We start from the raw sequence: 24,497 nt of genomic DNA, 5'->3' as shown, positions 1-24,497 counted from the left end.
GTGATGGTTAGACTGGTGAAGGTGGTCAGTTTAGCAGTTCTGGAAGGTCACCTGACAGCAGGTGGAAGAATGGAGAGAAGGTGAGCTTGAAGGCAGGAACGTGGAGTGGGGTAAGAGATGTTAGAGAGGTGGAATCCATAGGGCTGTGGGTGTGGGGGCCGGGGTTTCTGGGATGGGTGGGTGAGGGTGAGATGGAGCATATAATCTATCATCCCAAACAAGACCCTGTGAGGGTCAGGCGGGGGTGCTGTTCATAATTATACCAGGACAAAGGGTGTCTTTGGGCACAGCACCAATAAGCTGTAGTGGACATGGACCCCAATGACCCTGAGAATAGTGCCTTCACCAAGCAAAGGAAGCACTAGACTGATAGAGGCCAGCAGCAGAGCCATCTATACACACCAGATCTGAGGACACTGTGCACACTCAGAGGTGGCACAGCCAGAGGCTTACATTAGGGTCACTGGCATCCAGGCAGAAGCAGAATCTGTGAGGCCACCTCTCACTTAGGGAGAGGACGTGTTGCAGTCAGTAGAACTGGCCAGTGGTGTCAGATGGACACCCACTGGACCCAACCACCAAGCCACAGGCGACCTGCACCGAGGGATCAGGGAGGGAGGAGAAGTGGAAACTGTGGAGTGGGTTGGCTACTCACACCACACCAGAGCTTGCCAAGAGACACCTGAGACTCAGTGCTGTCAGGAAGGAGCTGGGAGGAAGGGTAATAGCAAAACAGGGCAAAGGAGGGCATATAGGGCCTTCTGGAAACACCACTAAGATAAGCACAGGGGTGGGTCAGAGAGGTGGGGTTTCAGAGGGTGTCCCAGACACCTCACAACTGACAGGACCTGGCACTGACTGAGGTCAGAGACTGGAGCCCCCAAAAGGTTGGAGGAGCAGGAGGAAGAAGGTGGTGAGTGGCATGGGGCATGCCATCATGGTCACAGCCAGTTGGAGGGTGCTGCTCAGTGCTGGGGTGAGGGGTCCCCAAGCCCCTGTGGGCTGGAGTTCCACCAGCAGAGCCTCATCTATGGGGAGAAATGTTGCAGAAGGTACCAGGGGAGGGCAGGTGGTAGGGCTCTGGGGATTGGGGGTGGGGAATGCCCAGATCATGGGCAGGGCAGAGCACAGAGGTAAGGAAGTGTGCGGGGCAGGAAGGAGCAGGTGACAGGCAGCATGGGGAGAGGTGGCCACAAGGCTCTTCAAAGAGCAGAGCTGGAGAAGAGCCCGTGGGTTTGGCAAAGTCCCTAGCACTGCTCTTGAGGGATGCAGTGAGTTATTCCAGAACAGGGGATGGGAGGTAAGGTCAGGGCAGGGTGAGGGGTCCAGGGTGGGAAGACCATCAAGGCCAATTATTGGGGAACGATTAATGAGATGTGGCCATCGCTCATTGCCCAGCACCTAACCAGAACTTAGTAAAAACATAAGGTTGTCACTGTGGTTAGACGGGTTTGCTGGTTTGTCACCTAACAGGTAGATAAAAGACAGAAGGAAGGTCGGGCTTCCGGAGGTTGTGGGAGGTGCAGGAACTGAGTGGGAGACAGAGCACAGGGTGGCTGAGGCTGGGAAAGATTGAGGGGTCGGAGCTGATGGGTAGAGCCAGGTCTGGAAGACACCCAGTACCCAGTAGGGCTGCCTCCAGGAGACCTGCGCCCACACTTGTCATTTCATCCTTGGTTGCTGGCTCCTTAGCTCAGGTGGTCCAAGTCTGTTAATCATCCCCTGTGTCCCAGCCCAGCCCAGGCTGCCTGGCCATGTTGTCAGGGGCGCCTCTGGGCACAGCAGTACCAGGTGAAATGGGAGAGATGATTATCAGATTGCAGAGAAATTTCCCGGGAAGGATTTCACAATCCTCTACAGCAGGTGAGGGACACCGCCCAAGGCCCCACTCACCCAAGACCGCAGGGTCCCGCCTCCCAACCCACTGCCCTTTCACCTACCTAATTTTACCTCTGGAATCACCTAATGTTCACGCCGGACTCAAGGTGTCATTCAGTCATTTATCCATCTGAGCCAGACTCGATGGCGCTCCACTCTCTGACCCCTGCCAGATACTGTCATCTCTGCCCTGCCCGGGAAGGCCTTCTCTTCCCAGGAAGGAGGTCAGTTGAACTTTGACAACGGAGGGGAGGCCATAGAAGAATGGACTATGCCCTCAGATGACTGACGTCTTGCTCCCGACCTTCAGACCCAGTCCTCTTCAGCCCCAGCCACCTTTCCTGTTGAAGTATTCACTGCTTCAGGGCTTGCAGAACTTCCAGCCAGACCTGAACCTGACCCCTGTGCAGAGGGCTGCCGGGCCCTTGCTCAGCAATGGAGTATCTGGTGTCAGCTGAAGCTCAGTCAAGAGCTGCGGAAACAGTTCCAGGTGTTTTTTAGATCAAATAGTGTTTCTTTGAAAAAAAGTGTGTGGGCCGCTCCTGTGGGTTGGTGTATGGGACCTGAAGGGAGAGTTCAGTGGGTTTGCATCCTGGGTTTAGAAAAGAAGCCCTTCAGCAAAAATCTGTGTGGGGCTCTTGGAAGGACTGGGCTCTGCTCATAGGGGACTGCTGAGTGTCAGAGAAGGCTTCTTGGGATTTAAAATAGTTGTGCAGCTCTTTTGGGGGACAGTTACAGCTTAAATGCTACTGGGACTTGTTGCCTCTCTCATCAAAGAAAGAGAAATTTGGGGAAAGTTTCCCAGATCTTAAAAAAAAAATGTAATATGTCACTTATTATTTGTTAAAACTTGCACACTTGGGAGGGACGGGAGGAGGTGCCGGCTGCAGTCCACAGCCCTCTTGGCAGAGAACTGACTGAGGACAGGGTATGGTGGGGACAGTCAGCTTACCATCCTGACTTTGGAGCACACATTGTGCTTGGTCAAGTCTGCCTGGCCCCAACCACAGCCCGCTGGGTGTCACAGGCAGCCTGGTACCTTTTCAGATTAATAGAGCCCAGACTGCCGTACAGGCCTCCTGACTCCGATCCCAGCAGTTTCCTCCCTTTATAACTAACACAGGGGTTTGGAATTGCTGTGGCCTCTTGCCCAGGGGCTCAGCTTCCTTTCTGAGAACTGCTCTTCCCTTAACTGGGCGTTTCAACTCCCTCCACTTTGGGGTGGATAGAGAGCCACCCACTTCCGCCCCATGGGTTATCTCTAGCATCCTCACCATTCATTTTCTTGTCTCTTTCTCTAAGGAGAATGTAAACTCCTCAAGGGCAGAGACATCTGGGTGTTTGCAAGAAAATAGGAGGTTCCCATGCAGTGCAGTGCGATTCATAGCGCAGGGTGCTGGGAGTTTTGTCTCTTGTTAAAAGCAGAGTAAGCTTTATGGTTTTCAAAGTGCGCTCCCTGTCTTGACAGTCCTTTCTATTTGGGGCACGTGCTGTAATTTCACATTCCTGGTTTTTGATCAGTCCCATGAGACAGGGCAGGCAGGTAAGTGTTGGTCTCTGTCCATGGTGGGGAATCCGAGGCTCAGGGAGGTACCTCATTTGAGTCTCATTGCACTCTGGCGGGCAGATGGATTAAGTGGAGTGAAGAGACTACAACCCGGACCCCCTAGCTTCTAAACCTTGCTCTTTCCCACCTGTTCCATCCCTACTGTCACCAAGTGGTTACCACTCGGTGGTATTTACTGGCCATTCCCCATGTGGCCCGGCTCTGTGCTAAATGCTCTATGAACATTAATTATCCCACTTAAGCTTCGGGGCCACCTAGCACAGTAGGCAAGATTAACGGTTGTTTGACGGATGAGGAAATGGAGACACAGCAAGACGCCATGGCTCATGAGCAGCAGAGTCAGGATTTGAAGCTGGTTCTGGGTGTACTCCAGAGCCCACACCCCTACCCACCCACTGCACTGCCCACTGAAGGGGAGAAGGCAACTCACAGTGTGCCCCAAATGGCCTGAGGTGTCTCCCAAGCGCCTGGTCCCCGGAAGAAGCCAGATCAGGAAGCGACACAGGCTGGGTGTGGGTCCTGTGGTCCTCGGTTCAGTCACCTCCCTTTACAGATGGGCCAGTGGTGGTCCAGCAATGTCAAGTGACTTAGTTAAGCAAGCGTTTCCACGAATCAGGGACTCTATTTTCTGCTGCCTGTTGGGTCTGAGACTGCCAGCCCAAGACAAAAGTCAGGAGACCCCACAGGACAGTTTTACTCCCAGTCCCGTTTTGTTCCCATCACGCGGGGAAAGTAGACGGCCTCGGCCAGGCCCAGGTGTGGGACCCAGAATCCCCAAGAGAGGGGAGGGGAGGGTAGATGAGCCACCACTGTTCCTTAGCCTCTCCCCAGGCCCAGAGGTGGGTAGGCGGGGGGATCGCCTCTGGGGCTCCTGGGGCTGCAATTTAAAAATCTGACACCAGGGGGCGATAGGCGACCATCTTCCTGCCCCAGGAACCGCGGAGCCCGCTGCGTGGCAGGGGCCACCCAGGCAGGAAGGCTGTGCAGGAATCGCGCGTCACACGGTGGAGATAACACCTGGTACTGAAGACACAGAGGGTCTCTGGTTGGGGTCAGGTGTGCACACCTCAGCACCCTACCCCCTCTCCCATCTCTCCCTTTGCCAGTCGCTTGCGGAAATCAATGCCCTGCTGTTATGAATGTGCAAAAAATCCCTAGAGTGGACCAGAGTGCTGACCCGACATGCTCTCAGGGGTCAGGTTCCCAGAGAGTTGGGTGAAGCAGCGGGGAAGGAAAAGGAGAGGTGCGGAGGCTGCCACTGGCTCCGAGAAAGCCTGTCACCCACTGGGGATTGAAAAGGTTTTGAAAACCTGTTCAGAAGGTCCCCTCTTCATGGCGGGATTTCTCGACCCGCAGACTTCCCGGGTCGGAGCTGAAGACTGTAGCGGGAATGGCAGGTGTTGACCCGGAAAGCCGCCAGCCTGCGATCCATCGCAGACCTTTGGAGCCTGAGGGGAGGGTGTGGGAAGAGGCTGGGGCAGATGCGCACCCACAACGATGTTGACACTCTAGTGCTGTGGCTTGGAGCTCTGCGACCTCTGTCCAGTTACTTCCTCCGCGGAGATGCTTTTCCCATTCCTTAGAAATCTCGAGTACCTTCCCTAGGGTAAGAGCTCAGCTCTGATCTTTCTTATCCCATCTGGAATATTAGACCCAGCAGTGACTTCTCCCCCTAGACTGGGGTGTTTTTACTGGTCTGTTGACCCAGGCTGTCTGGATTCACCTTCTCATTCCTCACTTTTCTGTTCCTTTACTGGCTGCTCCTCTTCTCCCCAACCTCTTCTCCTTCCATGGTCTCATCCAGGGTCATGACTTTAAATATCCACATAACAAAGATTTCCTTCTCACATGGCTGCTGGGGTATTCGTTGGATCCCTCAAATAAGACATGTCTAATCCCAAGCCTCCAGTGGCCAGCCTCCCCTCAGCTGCGCCATCTCCAGTCTTTCTGCATCTAGGTAAAGGGTAATTCCAGTCTTCTAGCTGTGTGACATGACCATCCAGAGCCACCGGGCAGCTCCTCTTCTCTCCCACCATGTAGCCACTGCACCAGGAAATAGGCCAGAAGCTGACCACTTCTCTTCTCCATGTTCACACCCTGGCCAGGGCCACCACCCTCTTGACCTGGATTATTGCAATGGCCTCCCTGCCTGGTCTCCCTGCTACCACCCCTGTTTTCCCCCAAACACCTAGCATGTTCTTAATCTAGCAATCAGAAGGAGACTGTAAGTCTGCAGGTCAGATCAGTTCACGCTTCTGCTAAGAAATACTCTGATTCCCCAGAGTAAAAGCCAACGTGCTGACAGTAGCCTGCCAGGCCCCAGGGGACCCTGTTCCTCTGCCCCTTACTTCCTTTCTTCCCTCTCTTGGCCTGCCTAGCTCACTGTCCCCTGGCCTCCTTGAAGCTTCTTGACCAGCAGTGTTTTGGTGACTTGGCCCTGGCAGCAGCCTCTGCCTGGGTGGCTTCCTTCCTCTACTGGCATGGCTCACACCCTCACTCCCTTCAAATCTCTGCTAAAAGGTCACCTCCTCGAGGAGGCCTTCCAGATCCCCCAGTTCTGACAGGCCTGAGCCCCTTACCTCTCAACTTCTATTTGCTACCTCTAACCTATGTATAACCTAGGTACTGTGTTTTGTTTTGTATATTGCCACCCCTCCCCCAGCTAGAACCTAAGCTCCACAAGGGCAGAAATTCTTCCCTGGTTTATTCACAGGTGCATCCCAAGTGCTAGAACCGTCTCAGACACATAGTAGGCACTTAATCAATATTTAATGTTTGTCGAATGAAGATTACTAGAGGAAGCTTTCATGACATCATTTATATAAAGCTTGTCAGTGTCTGTTGTCAGCAGCTTTCAGTAGACAGTGGTGGTGGTGGTGGGCATAACAGGGGGATGGATGATCCCAGGTGACCAGAGCAGGCTTTCAGCATGACAACTGAGCAAGGCAGTGGCTAGTTGGCAGGAGGTTCAAGACGAGAGAGTTTTCTTTTTCTCTTTTTGCTGTCCTTTTTAGTGCTGGGGATTGAACCTAGGTCCTTACATGTCCTAGGCCAGGGCTCTGCCCTGGGGCCTGAGAGTCCATCCCCCGCCCCCCAGGGGTTTAAGGAGAGATAAAAGGGAGGAGAGGTGGAAAGGAATTATTGTATCACTCGATGAAGAGGATATCTATAAGGCTGCAGAGTGTAGACACCTGTGGAATGAATAAACAAATCCCCTGCTTGTCCTACAGTACATGAAGAACTTATTTTGACAAACTGGCTGTACAGCCTTGGTGAAAAATCAGAAGGCTGGAATGAAATAGGGACAATGGAAGGCAGTGACCTCCTCATCGGGGACAATCTGCAGTGTTCCCTTCCTGGAAGGAGGCTGAGAAATCCTTTGCTCAGGATCGTGCCATCCTGCCTTGTACTTCCTGACTCTAGGGTCCCTTGCTGGGAAGTGGAGGTGTTAAACTGAAGAGAAGACCCCCAATTTGGGGAGCAGATGCCCCAGGTTCCTTCTGCCCCAACACCTCTTCATGAAAACCTGGCCTTGGGTGATTTGCAAAGCCAGCAAAACTGCCTCTGGCAGTTCCTCTTGCAAGTAGAGTGATGGTTAATTCCAGCTTTGGAGCCCTGGATTCCTAATGCGCTGCGCCTGAAGCCGCTTGCCAGCTCTCCATACATCTGGCGCTCCCATCCTCCACCACCCCCAGCTCAGATGGGAAACCAAGGCCACGTGAGGTGTACCTTTCTCTGTGTGTAATCGGGGAACAGCTATTTCCTCCTCCTCGTTCATCTCTTCCATTCACTAGCAACATTCAGGGGCCCCTGTGAAAGGTGCCTGCAAATCTGAGTCTTGACAGACAGGAGCAGCCGACAGGCTGGGTCCTGCGTCTGCCTGGCAGTCATCGCTGCCCCAGCCAGATGGGCTCCTGCCCCAGGACCACTGGGGAAGCTAATGCCCAACCACGTCTACCTGCAACCCAGGTAGCTTAGAGCATTGACAGAAAGCCAAACCCCCTCAGCTAGAGAATACGTAGAGGAGCAACATCGAGGTAAACATCTATCTGATCTCAGGGTGAAGGGGGTCTGTCTGAGCAGAATGGACAGTCAGAAAGGAAACAAAAGACAGATGTGAGTCACAACAATATTTCAAACTTCCATACTTAAAACATGCCATGAACAAAGTAAAAATTCCAGGATAAACTGAGAGAACATATACGCCACAAATATACAAAGGGTTATTATTTTTATGCATAAACAGCTCTTGTAAGTCAGGAAGAAAAAGATGAATATCACATAGAAAAAGAAGGCAGAGGATGTTCACCAGTGATTATAGGAAGAGGAAAAGTTCATTAAAAATATGAAGGGAAGGTTTAATTCTATTTATAATTCAAAACATGCAATTTTAAAAAATGGTATGCACTTTATATAAAATCAACCAGATGGCAGTTTATATTTTTTTTTTTTTAAGGAGAGTGTATCTTACAGGTAGAGGTACAGATTGCTTCAACCTTTCTGGAAGGTGATTTGATAATGTGTATCAAAATCATTAGCAGATTCATTGTGTTGGAAACAATGATTTTAGCTCTTCATTCTAATAGGATTGCTTAATCAGAGACATATGCAAAAAATTATGTAAAAGGATGTTCATTGTAGTGTTATTTAAAGTAGCAGGAAAAAAAGGAAAACCATCTAAATGTTCAACAATAGATTGGATAAACAGAACGTACCCTATCCATATGAAAATGTACCGTAAAGCCACTCAAAATCATGTTCTCAAAGAATATTTAGGGCTATTGGAAAGTCTCACAATATATTTCTAAGTGAACGAAACCAAATGATAAAACAGTAATTTCACTGTAGTCCAAATTTTCAAAAATTTCAAAAATCTTTTTATGCATTCGAAAATACAAAACCAGATGAATGGGGAAGGCATCAAAATGTTACCATTGGATCGCCTTGAGTAGCGGGATTGAGGGTGATTCTTATTTTCTCCTTTACACTTGCCTGTGATTTCCATATGTTCTCCAATGAACGTGCATTACTTTAATAAGGGGGAAAATGCTATTTGGGGGGGAAAAAAAAGAGTGAACACTAAGAGGAAAAGGCTTCAGCTCCCCAAATGGTCTGAGTGCTGGTTGCTGTGGAAACTGTAACTTTGAATTGCCCAACTTTTTGTGAATTACTTTCCTGCTCTGCAGGGTTATGATGGTGCTGGATCCGCATTCTCCAGGCGGAACGTGGTGGGGGTGGTAGAAACAGAGGGGCCCTGCCTCCAGCAGAGTTTCACCAGGAGGCACCCTGCTCTTCCTCCTGGCTCCCTCTCCCCTGCAGGTGAGGAAGCCCTGGGTCCCGCAGTGGATGCCTGGGCACAGGCTGCGCCAGGTGCAGCTCCTTGCTCAGGGCTTCCCTGGCTTCTGGGCCATGTTTGATGGTTCACATAGGCAGCCTTGCCCCTCTCCCAGCCTGACATCCAAAGACAGGGTCCAAGCCATGGTGTGGAGTGGTAGGCAAGTGTCTTTATTCGTGTTGTTGCCTCAATGAACAAAGATGGGGACTCAACTGAGCCTCAGGGGCTGTTCACTGAAGTTGGGGATCTAAACAGAAGTCCTCCTCCCAGCCCTGCCCTTGCCCGTTTGCTCTTTCTGGCCGTCCCTCTCTTTGCCCGGGCACAGTCGTGCCTTCCTTGAAAGGCACCCAACATGACGCACAGGAAATGAAGAAGCTGGAGTCCAGCTGCCCTTGGTGGAGCTGCGAGGGCTCCTTCCTAAGCCTCTTCTCAGCACACACGTCTTCCTGCCATTTGCAAGTCCTGCTGGGAGCTCTCGGGTGTGGAGAGCTGGTTGATTTATAGATTGAAGCAGCCACAAGTTGGATTTTAAAAAGCAATGTGTCCTTTGAGCAGGAGCCCGGGCTGGGGGCTCTGCAGGCTGTCGCTTTGTCCCAGGGACCAGATGGAACTTGTTTTTCTGTGCACTTGGGGGTTTAACCCTTCACGCACTCCCTCCCCAGCAGCCCCATTCAGGAACTGCTGCCTTCAGGGTGAGAAGTTAGGTATGAGAGAGAACTGTTCTTGAACCTCAATATCATTTTTTGGAAATGCCTCGTCTTTTTAGTGCCCTGCCTTTTATTCGATTGTTTTGCTTTATTTAGCATACACTGACATGTGCCAGACACTGCTCCAAGCACTTTTAGAAATATTAGCTCATTTACCCTTCACAATCATCCATTATTCCCATTTTATAGATGAAGAAACTGAGGCACAGAATAAGTGGCACAAGGCTGAGCCACTTGTTCAAGGTTGCACAGCTGATGAGCAATGAAGCCCAAATTTGAATTTGAATGCTGGTCATCTGGTTCTCAAATTTGTGCGTTCAATCATAACATCGTGGTTCTGTCTCAAATAGCAGGCAAATGAATTGTTATTCTGCTAGTAACATTTCTAAGCTCCTGGGCAATGCTTCCCAGTTTGAACTTTGGGCGTGTGATCAAATGAGAAGGAATCAAGTCCCAGGTGCTCACTCCTGATAGATCCTTGCCATCCTTTCTGGCCCGCTCAATCTGCAATTTCACTATGGAGCAAGGTCTGTGCAGTATTTGGAGAAGGGTCCAAGCTCCACCCCACCCCACCCACAGTGTATGCAAACTCAGGTTGTCCAGCAGGGCCTGGGATCCTGGGCTTGGAGTTTCCATTTTCCTAAAAAAGCTTCCTGGCCAATGCACCCCCCCCTGCCCTCCCACGGGAGTCCCTGGGGCTCTGCCTTTGGACAACCTCTCTTGCCTACTTACTTATGCAGCAATAACTGCAAGGCCCTTTGACCCTTCATGAAATGTTGGAAGCTTAACTCTTGTGCAGGAGGAGCTGTTTCTTACCCTAGGGACATCTGTAGTGACAGGGCTGATGACAGAGCTGCCCTGAAGTCCAGGTGTCCAGGCCCCTCAGGCTGTGGGGGCAGAGGCTAAGAAGGCATCAGGAAAGGTCATGTGTATATGTGGGACAACTCTCTGCCCCACAGGATAAAGAGGACCCGGGGAACTTGGTGTGGTCTATTCCAGAAATGACATAGTGCTCAGAGTCAGGTGGTAGGTGGTGGTGGTGGGGGGGTCATTGGCTTGCATTCTGATGGGGTTTTGTAGCCACACTTCTACTTGACTGAGGTCATGCCCCCTTGCAGGGCTGGCATCGCCCTGAAGAGGAGGTCACCACCCTGTGCTAGGATCAGTATGTGGTGTGCCACCCATGTGCTGAAGACTTGGGGCCCACTGTGGTAGTGGTGAGGTGGTAGGACCTTCATGAGGTGGGACCTAGTGGGAGGTGATGAGGCCATTGGGGACGTTGCCCTTGAGAGGGCTTAACATTAGCTGGTACATGTTTGTGATGCCAGTAACTCGGGAGGCTGAGGCAGGAATATCATAAATTCAAGACCAACCTGGGAAACGTGGACTCTCTCCTCAAAATAAAATAAAAATGGCTGGGGAGTAGCTCAGTGGTAGAGCACCCCTGGGTTCAATGCCTGGTTCAATCTGCAAAAGGAAAGAAAAAGGGATCGATGTGGGGCTCATGGAGTTAGTTCTCATAAGAGCGAGACGTTACAAAAGAGCAAGCCCACTCCTGGATACTTCTCTGACTTCCTGTCTGGCTGTGTGTTCTCCCTTTTCCTTCATGCCGCTGTTCCCCTTCCCACTTCTCTATCATGTTGCGATTCAGTCAAGGGGGTCCTCCCCAGTGGCCAAACAGATGACTTTTTAGCCACAAAACCTATTGAGCTAATAAGCCCCTTTTGTGTGTGATACCCACATTCAGGTATCCTCTTATAGCAACAGATTAACACTCCACTAATTATCAATCATCTAGGACAGAGCATCAGAACTCTGGAGGTGGCCTTAATCTCATAGGACAGTGTAGAGAGTATTAAAGATAATGTCAACTACATGCAAGATCAGGAGGGAACCTGTCCCTCCCCAAGGATCAGGGCAGAAGGTGAACACAACATGCTCCCTACAAGAGCACAGGCAATCCAAGAGGGCAGAGTCTTCGATGAATACCTGATGCTCTTCTTGATTCCCAGGGCCCTAAGGGTGGGGATAGGATCCAATCCCCCCAGGACAGAGGCTCAGAAAGGAGAGAATGGGTTTGGGGAAAAGGCCTCAGGGCTGCCTGAGGCTATAGATTGCCTTTTATATTCGTAAAGAAAGCAGGAATTTTCTTCAATCACTCAGAGGGATCTCTGTAGAAGATCAAGGAAATTCATAGGGCTATTTGCCTCTACACAAAACCACCCAAGACAGCTAAAATTATTTTTTTAAATTTATTTTCCTCCTGTCATCTGTCACTTCTTGCTGCTGTCAAAAGATGGTTAGTATCCTTATGGTCTTCTAATTTGTGACAGGATGGGAAACCTAATAATGGAGAATGTCAGAATTCTGTCTAAACTAAGAGTAAATAGGCTCAACATGAGGGTGTGAGTCAAGGCCTGAGTTCTCACCCACCAGCCCTGTGACATACATGAAATGCATCCCTGTGAATTATTTTAGAGCTGGGGACCAGGAAGACAGCCTAGAATAGTTAGAGCATGAACCGTGCAGGCCGAGTATCACTTGCCTGTGGACCGCAGGTGGACTTAACCAGTTCGTGATGTTGACTTCCTAGTGTGTAATGTCGGCTGATAAAATCTCCCTGGCCATCCCTGCTTCCCCAGAATCATTAGGCTGCTCAAGAGGCATAATGCCCGGGGATGCTCTGAAAAAATTAAAAACCGAATGTGTGCGAATCCTGCAATCTTTCAGCAATAGTTGAATCCCTTTCTAACAACCCTGGGTGGATGACATGCCTCTCTCCTCTTTAGCCCCCTCCCACTAGGGAAAACAGAGCTTTTCAGAGAATGAAAGGTGCTCCCACCGAGGTGCTGCCTGCAGATACCGTGGAGACACTCAGGGTGAGCTGCACGTGCTGGAGGCCCAGCACCCAGTTCTTAAAGACAGGCACAGCCAAAAGCCTCCCCGAGCACACTAACAGACTTTTTGCCCCCTGCAAAACGTTCCTTGTCCCGCGTGGGCTCTTTAGAATCAACCATTTTGATGGCCCAGTTCTCTGTTTAAGGACGTCAGGCCCCTCAGACAGGAAAACCTCAGACAGTGAGCACCTTCTTTCTGCCCTCCATCAGCCAAGCTGCCCAGAGAGGAGTGGCGCTTGCCCAGAGGGCCTTGGGCTGAGAGAGAATAATGAAGACCAAATGCCCTGGCAGCCCTTGGTCCCCAGGTCACCTGCGGGTTGTTTAGGCAGCTTTCCTACCACCAGAGATGGGGAGCTGACTCTATATGTTAGGCACTGCTCCCAGAGTGTAGCTGGGCCCAGGTCACAGAGCTGGTCTTCAAACCCCAGGTGATCGGGCTCCAAAGGTTGTGTATTGCCACCACGAGGTGCTGCCCATTGATGGCTTGAATTCACCAAGTCACAGTTCTGTGATAACTTCTATAGCAAGGGCTAGTAAGGAAGACTTGACTTCCGTTTCCTTATGGGTCTAGTTTTCACCCCTTTCCTCTCTGTCTTCCCCAACTCCATCCTTCCGGGCAATAGGGAAGCCTACTTGGGGTTAAGTCCCTCAAAATTCCCCTACTTCTTATCTCCCAGGGCTCTCCAAGCTCATTCTGCCCTTTGTCCTGAATTTCAATCACAAATTTCCTCTTATAAGCAGTGTTTCATTTGCCGCACACCCCCAAGAAAGACTTACTAAGAGAGGGGGGTTGGTAAGAGGAGCTAATAGACACCCAAAGGTTGTCCAACTTGGGGACAGGGCGTGAGGGAGAAATTCCCCTGAGAAAGAGCATCTGTAGTTGTTTTTCGAAACTCACCCTAACCTGGTATGTAGAGCACTTTGATTAAGCACCTGCATAAGATTGAGCAGCTGGCACCTGGAAGGATCCTTATCATGTCCTGAGATTGTGTCTTAGTCTGCTTAGGCTGCCATAACTCAGTGCCATGGACAGGTTGGCGGGGGGTGGGGGGTGCTTAAACAACAAATATTTTCACAATTCTGGAGGCTGAAAGTTCAAGAGCAAGGTGCTGGCAGCTTCAGTTCTTGGTCAGGGCTGCTTCCTGATTTGCAGGTAGACACCTTCCCACTGTAACCATATGGTATGTACATATATGGTATCTCCTCTCATAAGGGCACTAATCCCATTATAAGGACCCTATCCTCATGACCTAATCACTTTCTGAAGGTCATTCCTCTGTATATTATTGCACTGGGGGGTTAGAGCTTCCACGTGGGAACTTTCAGGACAGAGTTCAGTCTGCAGCAGAAAGGAAAGACTGAGGGGAGAGTAAGTTTAGGGATGGTCCAGACATTGTGAGTTGAGTCATTATCAGATGTCCAGGAGAGAGAGAGAGAGATTGAGAATGTTTTCATATATAAGAATTTGATGTCTGAGAGAGACATCTGGGCTGGAGAAAGAGATGCATTTCCCCAAGACAGTTTTCTCAACTATAGATTTGGATTAATAACACCCATCCCATAGGGTTTTTGAAAGTTTTGAGTAAGAAAAGCAAATTACTTGGTGATATTTTTAATGTATCCTAAAACCAGAGAGCTTATTGTTGAGGGTCCAGTGGTAGAGATAAGCATGGACTTGCCTTGGCACCTTGGCCCACCACGTGCTGTGTCCTTTCCCACAGCTCTTTCCCCTGTGGGCATGGAGAGCCCCCATATGCACCCATTCTTCTGAAACACCTCACATCATCATGTGGTGACTGGTGGCAGCTTAAAATGTTATCTATCCCAGGGAACTTTGCATGACAAGAAACTGAACTATTTTAAATTTAAAGAAAGAGGAGGAGGAGGTGGAGAAGGAGGAGAAGAAGGAGAAGGAGGAAAAGGAGAAGAAGGAGAAGGAGGAGAAGGAGGAGGAGGAGAGGAGGAGGAAGAGGAGGAGGAGGAAGAGGAGGAAAGGGCTATTATTTTCTCCACTAGCAGAAAAGAAATTTAGATTTACTCAATTTTAAGTGTTTCTCCCCACTGTGCAGAAGTGGCTGCATAGTATGGCTCAGTCCTAAGGAGGGCCCTTCCCCAGATCTGAGGCCATATCAGCCGACGCCTTTTTTCGTGGGACGGGGCGTGGACGCGTCTAACCCGCATGCAATAGGACATGCTCTCCTTGAGGTCCTCGTCAAGGATCACTCAAGTGCAGTGCCTTGCCTCGCATCCTGTATCGTGACGATGGTGGACGAAGGGGGGTAGCTGAGGCTGAACTGCGACTGTTTATAATGACAAACAAGTTGACAGCACCCTGAAAGAAAGGCACGAACTTCAAGGTGATAGAAAAGCACCAGTGTGGAAACCCATCTGCGTGCAATGGCAGTAAGACCGGCAGAGTGCAAGGGCTTTCCAACACTAAGAGAATAACAAGGAAAGTCATGTCGATCCCAGTGCAATGTTATAATAACTTGGGGTGTAACGACCATGACAAAGGTTTACTGCTTAAGATGCGCAAGCCAGACTTGAGGCGAGTTGCCATTTTCTAAAGCTGCAAGAGCTTGTATGATCATAGCCTTTTCTTGTGCATCGCGAGTTTTAAGGCGACAGAGAAGCCACAAACAAAGTACAACACCGAAGCAACACATTGCACCAAAAATGCCTACTCCCACCCACTCTTTGAAGAAGGAAAAAGCAGAAGATATCCAATCGGTGAATTGACCCAAAGTCACGGGATCGACACGGGTACTGTTCAAGACAGCTATCTGGGTTAGTTGAGACTGGATCAAGTTTTCTGCTTCCATGGACCAGGTTCCGGATAGATACTCTCCGATGATGCGGGAGGCATTTCTGGAATCATTAAATCTGACAGAGGTTATACATAAATGTGCACGTTGATCAACACAACCCAAATGTACTAGGTCAGACAATTCCTCAACTTGAGCTTGAAGCAGATCTATCCTTTGATTAGCAGCCAGAATCCCAGATAAAATGTGTTGATTAATTCTACTTTGAGATTCAAGTATGGTGGATGTTTGTTGAATAACCTGATTAATAGTGGCAGCAGTTTGTACCTGGCTGGCCATGGCTACTTCAGCTATAACTGCTGCAGCAGCAGATACCGCCACAGCTGTCACTATGGCTGCCGTAATTTCAAAATCTCTACGGGCTCTAATCAGTTCAACAATAGGAAATGACTCTGGATCTGCAGTAACCGGGATCGGGACAAAAGTTGGAATTTTCATAACCATTGCCGTAGTCCAGGAGCCATTCCAACACTCAGACAAATAACAGGTAATATTAGAACAATTAAGCATCCCCTGTGATGTAACATTAGCCAAAAGAAACAGGAACGGAGATTGGAGACGGACTGCTGCGGAGGGTAATGTAGCATTAGATAATTGTGAATTATTTGCAGAAATTTTAAGCCTCCTACCTCGCTCCGAGTCTTGGGTACTTCCAGAAACATTAAACAGCCAACTTTGGACTCCTAATATTTCCCTGGGGAAACACAAGCGCGGACTAGACTAGCCCAATCTGAGGGAGTCATGCAAAATCTAGTAAGTCCCTCCACCTGAGTGAGAGTGAAAGCGGCATCTATGCCATAAGTGCGGACAGATTCTGCCAAGGTTTTAATTATCTTAAAGTCTAAAGGCTCATGATATCTTCCCCTGTTATTGTCCTGAAATACAGGGTATGCAAGTCCCATATCTGTATTAACTGTCCTCCAAACTTGTGCATGAAAAGATCTCCCGGAACCTTGGCTCCCCCCCACATACGGAGGTGGGGCAATCGGCACCATATCTTCTTCTAGATATTCTACCTCCTCCTCCTCAGAGTTTTGTTGACCGATGTTAACTCCCTTCCCCTTCTTACAGTAGGCCTGCATGCCCTGTGTCTCCTTTTTCTTCTTTTTCATTTTTATCTTATGTAGTTGTTGTAACAATATATCAAGGTCCTCAGAACTCTCTGAGTCGCTTGTGTTCTCAGGCGTTTTTAATTCGGTCAAGTCTGGGTAGAGCCTTCTCCTATTTTTATCTTCAGGCTCTTTCTATAATTTTCTTAAATATTTCTGTATCTCAGTGTCTACAATAAGCCTTAGCACATTCAGATATTTGATACACACACACACACACACACACACACACTGATAGAAGGGTATGTAGATATGGATACTCGGTAGCCTTTCATACCCACAAGCTCTGCATTCTTGGGGTCAACTAACCTTGGATAAAAAAGAAAATTTTTAATTGAAAAATATATTTGTAAAATTATATCTGTACTGAATGTGCACAGACTTTTTTCTTGTCACCATTTCCTAAGCAATACAACAACTATTTGCATAGCATTTACATTGTATTAGACATTTTAAGTAACCCAAAGATAATTTAAAGTATGTGGGAGGCATGCATAGATTATATGCAAATACTATGCCATTTTATGTAAGGTACTTGAGCATCCATGGAATTTTGGTATCTCCAGGAGATTCCTGGAACCTATCCCCTGTAGATACTGAGGAACAGCTGTATTATCCATTTTATATGTCTGTATATAAAATACTGTAATATCATATAAGCAATATATAATATTTTATATGATTTATATATAATATATAATGTGATAAATATATTATATATATATATATATATATATGAGAGAGAGAAGATAAACCATCATACACTATGTATTCAATATAAGTTGAGAACTAGTGAACTAAAGGAGACGCTAATTGTGGGATTTTAGGCATCATGTATGTGGTAAGATTGTTGAGGCATCTGACACCTGTGAAATTCTTCCTCATGAACCCTCGCATCCCAACCTCTGTGTAATGCTGGTTCTGCCAGTGGCCAAACGAGGCATTGGCAGAGTCCGAGAGACTGGTGAGCCTCAGAGTGAACACTGATCGAGAGATAGACCAAGGAAGGAGGGGGAAATGAGAAGTTAAATAAGTATCCAGTACCAGAAAAATCTTCCTGAATAAAAGGTTGGGAAAGGGGGTAGGAGTGCACCTGGCTCAGTTTCCCAAAATCCATGAGTTGAGGATGAAAGGGAACTGATAGTTTGGGTGATGGGGGAGGTCAGAGGAGACCCCATTTAACCTGAGGTTGCTCTTGGCAAATAGAATGAAGGCCTGATAATATCTCCACGGGATACTCCAACCATCAGGTATATAAGCCATTGGGGTGAGGATCGTGGGGCCAGGAGAAACAAAACTCAATGATTCCTGATTATCAATAGGTATCAGCCCTGACCCAAATGCATAACACCACACTAGGGCTAGGCCAGTGGTTTTATAAATTCAAGTCCCTATCTCTTCTCCTAGATTACACATCTTCCTTCTCATCACCCCATGTTCTAATGGCACCCATTTCACTGTATGTCAAGGTGGTGTTTTGGGAATATCTCACCTCCCTCAATTACATTACCAGCAACTTTAAGGCTTATGTCTCATGTCTAATGTGTGACATATCAGACCTGCCCCAGGGAAGAGCAGGCAGTAGAGGGCAGTAATTGGGAGCCCCAGGAGACAGACTGGCATGAAGCAATATGCCCATGAGAACAGGGCCCATGACACCTAGTCTGTGTCCAGGTATAGGTCTCAGCCCCTGCAAGGTAATGTGGTAAAAATGGCAGAACTTCTATCAAGCCCTGAAAACTAGGCTAATTGAAATAGGAACTCAAGACATGCTTATCAGCAAATTAGACACAACAGATAAAAGAAACAGTGAACTTGAAGATAGAGCAACAGAAATGATCTAAACATATATAAAGAGAGAACAAAGTGTGGAGGACAGAATAGAGCATCCAAGCATTGTGAGACAACATAAAATGGTCCAACATACGTGTAACTGGGGCCCTACAAAGAAAAGAGAGGGCACAGAGCAGAAGAAATATTTGAAGAGATAATGACCAGAAGCTTTTTAAAAAGGGTGGAGGGCAAGAAACCTCAGATCCAAAAAAGCTCAGAGAACCTCAGTCAGGATCAAACCAACCAACCAGAAAACCTAAAGATATCATGGTTAAACGTGTGAAAACCAAAAATAAACTCTGAAGACAACCTAGGCAGAAGGAATGCTAGCCATTCCCTTGCCAAAGTATTTCTAAATGCTCATGAAGGAAGTGTGTGAGTTCCAGGAGATAAGCCCACTCCAACATTGCTATAGCTCCCTGTGTACTTGGATTCCTTCCTTGGTGCTATGTCAAGGTATCAGTGTCATCTCAGTTTCATTTAGTGTAAGATACATTTGAGTTCAGCTGTTGTTAGCACACTAAACACGCAGAATCACACTCAGGTAATGCAGCTCATTCTTTGAGTCTAGAATCCATTTTTGATCAGTATGGCCCAATCAAAATGTAGCTGCTTTCTTCTGTGTTCTAGAATCTCACTATATATTGCTCAGATTTCTGCCCCAAACTGGCAGTCACTTTGGTGTGGAAGTCTACTGTTTCAGGGTCAGTGCTTGAACTTGTTTCCCTAAGGCAGGCTAAAACTTGACTCAGGAGCAAGTCAGGAGCAGCGGGTATGGTAAGTGTGGAACCAGGGAGAATGGGGGTCCTCTTGCAAGGCAGGACCAGGGAGAAAGGTCAGCTTCTGATGGAAAAGGAGACTCAGTGTGGGCTGAGGTTCTGTCACCTGAATCCACCATCCTAGTTCACAGGGTCCCACATTTCCCAGATCTGACAAGGCAGCAAATCTAACCTAGGTTGCAATACAGCACCCTGCAGGGTCACACACCATTTCTGACTTCAGTTTTGTTGACCCTGAAGCTAGAAGGCATGGGAGAGTCTTTTAGACTAGTCTTAAGTCTGTCTTTCTTTTCTTTCTTTTTTAAAAAATTTGTTCCTTTTAGATATACATGGCAGCAGAGTGTATTTTGACATATCCTGTTTTTCTGATTGTTCCTTGAGCCAAGAACTGACACCTTGAGCTTGTAATTTTTTCTTTAATCTTTCCACTCAAGTCAGAAGCAGCCATCTTAACCTAGCATATTTGCCCCATTTATCCTGCAACTCTGCCAGTCAAACTCTTATCTTCAGTGGGCACATCATTCTAGGCAACCACAATTGATCGTGAAGAATCTTTTGCTGCTGTGTGTCATGGACTATCAATGCTGCATTTGCTAATGGTAACCTGTCTTTGTCTTTGCAACTATAATGCTCTTGGGTGGAGTTTTCTTTGCGTTTCTTTTGCTTGGCATTTCTTTTTGTTGGGCTTCTTAGATCTGTAGGTTTATAGTTTTTATCAGACTTGGAAAAATTTTGCCATCATTTCTTCTACTATTTTTTTCTGCCCCTTTCTTCCTTCGGGGATCCCAGTTACATGTGCCTATGGCTACCTGATGATGCCCCACAGCTCACTGAGGTACCACTCCAGGTTTTTCCCAGTCTTTTCTCTATGTTCCATTTTTAAGATTTTCTCTTGCTATGTGTGTTAGGTAACTTCCTGTCACTGTGGCAAAATACCTGAGAAATTCAACTTAAAGGGAGAAAGGTTTATTTGGGCTCCTGGTTTCAGAGGTTTCAGTTCATGGTCACGGGGCCCCGTTGCTTTGGGCCTGTGGTGAGGCAGAGCATCATGGCAGGGAGCATATGGTGGAGCAGAGCTGCTCACCTCATGGCAGCCAGGAAGGGAAGAGAGGGAGGAAGGGGCTGGGGACAAAATATTCCCTTTGAGGGCACACCCCCAGTGACCTCCTACCTCTATGTAGGCGCCACCTCCTAAGGTTTCCACCACAAGCTGACAGCCAGTCCTTTAGCAAGTGGCCTTTGAGGGACAGTTCAGATCCAAACCATAATACTATGTCTGCCAGTAATAGAAGCTGTGTCGCTTATTTTCTGTTAAATTCCACACAGTTTATTTTTCATCATAGACACTGAAACATATCTTTTTTGGAGGGAGGTACTAGGAATTGAACTCAGGGGCACTCAACCCCTGAGCCACATCCCCAGCCTTATTTTGTATTTTATTTAGAGACAGGGTCTCACCGAGTTGCTTAGCGCCTTGTCATTGCTAAGGCTGACTTTGAAACCGCGATCCTCCTGCATCAGCCTCCCTAGCTGCTGGGATTATAGGTGTGTGCCACTGCACCCGGCTGAAATTTATATCTCTTAAAATTCTATGTAAATCTTTTTAAAAACTATTTTCCATGTCTCTGGGATATTTAAGCATTCCTCTACCTTCCTGGACATATGGGATATAAATATAATAACTTTTAATGTATTTTATATTACTTCTATTGTCTGTCATTTCTGGGTCCGTGGTTGATTGATTTTTTTGTCATCAATGTAGTTTCTATTTTCCAGCTTCTTCACCTGCCTAGTAATTTTTTTAGGTGTCAGACATTGTGAATTATTGTTTTATTAGGTGTGAAATATTATATTCTTGTTAATATTCTTTTTTTGGTACTAGAGATGCTTTACCATTGAGCTACATCCCTGGTCCTTTTTATATCTTGTTTTTGTTTTTATTGTTGTTGTTGTTATTATTGTTGTTGTCTTGAGACAGGATCTCACTAAGTTGCTGAGGGTGGGCTTGAATTTGTGATCCTCCTGCCTCAGGTCTCAGAGTCACTGGGATTACAGGAGTGCACCACCATAATGAGCTTATTCTTTTTTTATTTTTAAAATTTTTTAGTTGTTGATGGATCTTTATTTTATTCATTTATTTATATGTGGTGCTGAGGATCAAACCCAGTGCCTCTCATATGCTAGGCAAGCACTCTACTACCAGTCCGAGCTTGTAAATATTCTTGTGCTATGTTCTGGCATATTGTTGGGTTCATTAAAGATAGTTTGATCCTTTGGGGGTTTGCTTTTAAGCTTTGGTGAGTGAGACTAGAGCAGCCTTGTCTAGGGCTGCTTTTGGCCCATGGCTCTGTGTTCTGCCTGTTGCCTGATGAATCATAAATGTTTTATTACCATGCCTGGTAAGATCATAAATGGTTCTCAGCCCCTAGTGAGCCCTGAAGAGCGTCCCCTCTATTGTTGTGGGAGAGTCCTTTCCCTGGATTTGCATGGTTCCGTCACATGTATACAGAGTCTTCTGTAGTTTTCAGAATTCTCTCTCCACTCTGTGAATTCTGGGGACCTTGACTTCCCTGGGCCTCTTGCTGTGTCTCCTCCACTCAGCGTGACGACCAGGATCCCTGGCTCCCCTCTCTGCAACTCGAATCTCTCTCCAGGTGATAAGCTGGAGTAACTGTAGGGTTTATCTCATTGGTTTCCCCTCTCTCACTGATCACCATCCTGCTCTGCCTGAAGTTCAAAGTCTAAAGACAGCTGTAGCACATATTTGGCTCAGTTTTTTCATTGCCTCAGGTAGTAGCGTGCACCTGACCCTTGGTACTCCACCTTGGCTGGAACCAGAAGACCTTCAATCCCAACCAGACACATCACACATCCCCAAGTAGGAGGATCAATTGTCTGTGGCCTCTTCTACTTAAGTCGGTGTTGACTTGCAGAAAGCTGGAACCACAATCTAGCTATTCTAAGAGGAGAACTACTTCCTCCTGGAAATTGAGTGCTTGTGATTTTGTGGGGTGAGTTGAGAAGTAGGCTCTAGCTTAAGGCCTTCAGGATGGCTCCACCAGGAATAAAACCACCATACAACTGTCTTTAATGAACCCAATCTGCCCCCAGAGAGAAAGCTGGGAATTTGGGAGGCTGCTGTTGACTTCAAAAGCACACTTCAGTCTCTGCAGTTCAGGGGTCAGGAAGCCACACCACCTCTTCCTCAGGAGCCTCTTAAACTCCCACCAAGTCAGGAACTAGACATGAGAACTGAGTCTGATGTCTCTGCTGCCAAATCTGTCTCCCCACACCCATGAACCTGACATTAACACTGGAATGCTGCCACCGAGAAACCCAGTCATCCCTGCAAGTGCACAGACCCAGGATGGAGGAGGAGAGGGCCTCTGCCTCCCTGGCTGCAAGAGTGCATATCGCTGGTGAAATTGCATTTGCATCCAGAACTAGGGTCTCCAGGGCAGCCGCTCCCTCTTCTCAGTGGCTCATCTGCTTGGAGGGCCCCGCAGCTCTCTGCCTGTTGAGGGTGATGAGGTCCGGCCCGCACTGTACTCACTCCTCCCAGAGAGTGTGGGTCCAGGTAACATATGGTGGTGCTCAGCGGCTGGCTCGGAGACCTCAATATTGCTTGGCTCAACCAAAAATAAATTGGAAAAGAAAATTGAACATTGCATCAATTTGGAGCAAGTTTATAAATTCTGCAGCTAAGCAATACCAATAGAAAATGATAGATCGCCACAGAGCAGGGCGTCCCTGCAGTGATGTATAGTCACATTAGCTGAAATACCGTATTACATGATTCTGCTTTATTACCAGTGTTGGTGGCAGACAGAAAAACAGATTACACTTGAGTTCAAATCGATAGGAACTTTATTTACTGGCCTTTTAAAAACATATTTCTGCACTTTATAAAAACATACGGTAGATGCTATTGATAGAGCTTGTCTGCTTGTTAAAAAGCAATTTTCCCAGAACGAGGCTTTTAAGCTGTAATTTACGGCATTACTTTTTACCTCCTTTTTTCAGGGTTCTGTTCATCTGGCTGTGCTCTGACGACTTCCTTAGACTTTTAGTGCCTTTAATTTTCTCTCCCAACTTACCATCTCTCTAAACTCTGAGCTCCCCAGGGCCTTTGAGCAGGATGGAGAACCCAGTACCTCTTCTCCCACCAGAGGCTGGGGTCTCCCCAGAGGCTGCCTTCCCTTCCTCAGCCCCTTCATCTCTTGTGGATGTTGAGGGGCACCTGTGGGTTCTGAGGGGCAGCCTTGGTTTCAGTAAACCCATGTGGTAGGAAGGTCATCCCCATCTTACAGCCGTAAGAAATCCAGCTCCCAGAGGTCAAGCCTAGGTTTTCTGACTCCAAATCAAATCAAGGCAATTTTGAGGTTCAGAGATGTGCGTGGCAGTGATCCTGCTGTGGTGGGAAGGCGGGGCTGACACATGAGCCGGGCTGGGCTGGAGTTCATGATCCAGCTGGGGAGGAGAGCAGTATTCCTTGGGGAGGCACTCGTCAGTGAGTTTGCACAGTGACAGAGGGGCGTGTGGGTTTGGAAAAGAGCAGGGACAGGTAGCAGAAGCCTGGGAGGCTTCCTGGGGGGTGAGGACTTGGTGGGGTGCTATGGTTTGATGTGTTCGTGTGTTGGAAATTCAGTCCCCAAGTTCATATGTTAAGAATATTTGTAGGTGGGTCCTCTGGGAGATAATTAGCATTAGATAAGGTCATAAGGGTGGGGTCCCCATGATGGTATTAGAGGCTTTATAAGAAGAAGAAGAGAGGCCTGAGCTGGCACACTCTTGCCCCATGGTGCCCTCCACCATGTTATTATGATGCAGCAAGAGGGCCCTCCCCAGAGACTGAGCAGATTCTGGCTTCATGCTCTTTAATTTCCCAACCTCTGGAACTGTAAGCCAATAACCTCTTTTCTTTATAAATTACCCAGTCTCAGGTACTTTATTTTAGCAAGAGAAAATGGATTAAGACAAGCAGTTATCCCAGGATTCTCTAAGAAAAGAGAGAGATAAGCTGAGCAAATAAGGTGAGAGAAGACTGAGCCCATCGCTTGCTTTAAAGCCATGGTGTTATATGCCCCCTGACACCTAGCAGAGAGCTGAGATAGGACAGGGACAAAAGGGAGGTATAGGTTCCTGGGTAAAGGAATAGCTTGAAAATAGTGGTTTAGGAAGATTTGCCCCATAGTGATGTGGAAGATCCTGGCTGGACATACATGACCCAGAGACAGTGCCTGCAGCAAGCCAGGGGTCCTCAGCTAAGAAGAGTGCTAGGGTTGGAAAAGGAGCGCCCATGGCCACCTCGCTTGTAAGCCCAACCTGGAGCAGGAGCCAAGGCTGTCAGTTCTTCTTTGGCTTATGCGTGTAGAAGGGCTGGGTCAGCTGAACACCCCAGGGTCCATCCTGTGTCCAAGGACCTTATGTTCTAAAGAAGGTGGAGGTGTGAGAGACAGTGAAATGGAAGTATATAGGAAGCAGTTAACCTAGAGCACAGACTCCCTTTTGATCAGCTGTTGTTATTATCATTTGGGGGGGCAGTTAGCATGTATATCGATAAGGGT

The 24,497-nt window shown here is 47.8% G+C and overlaps 1 protein-coding gene across 1 annotated transcript in view; it reads left to right on the top strand.

The window, feature by feature from the left end:
• Pebp4 (phosphatidylethanolamine binding protein 4) overlaps positions 1-24,497 on the top strand; it is a 194,687-nt gene that overhangs the window by 13,826 nt on the left and 156,364 nt on the right. The window lies entirely within an intron of this gene.

This window comes from Marmota monax, unplaced genomic scaffold, assembly GCF_021218885.2.
Source record: "Marmota monax isolate L192 unplaced genomic scaffold, Marmota_monax_Labrador192_F-V1.1 WCK01_AAM20220418_F8-fsc00040, whole genome shotgun sequence".
NCBI classification, from domain to species: Eukaryota; Metazoa; Chordata; class Mammalia; order Rodentia; family Sciuridae; genus Marmota; species Marmota monax.
Note: the sequence above shows the minus strand (reverse complement) of the source record. Positions and strands in the feature narration are given on the sequence as shown.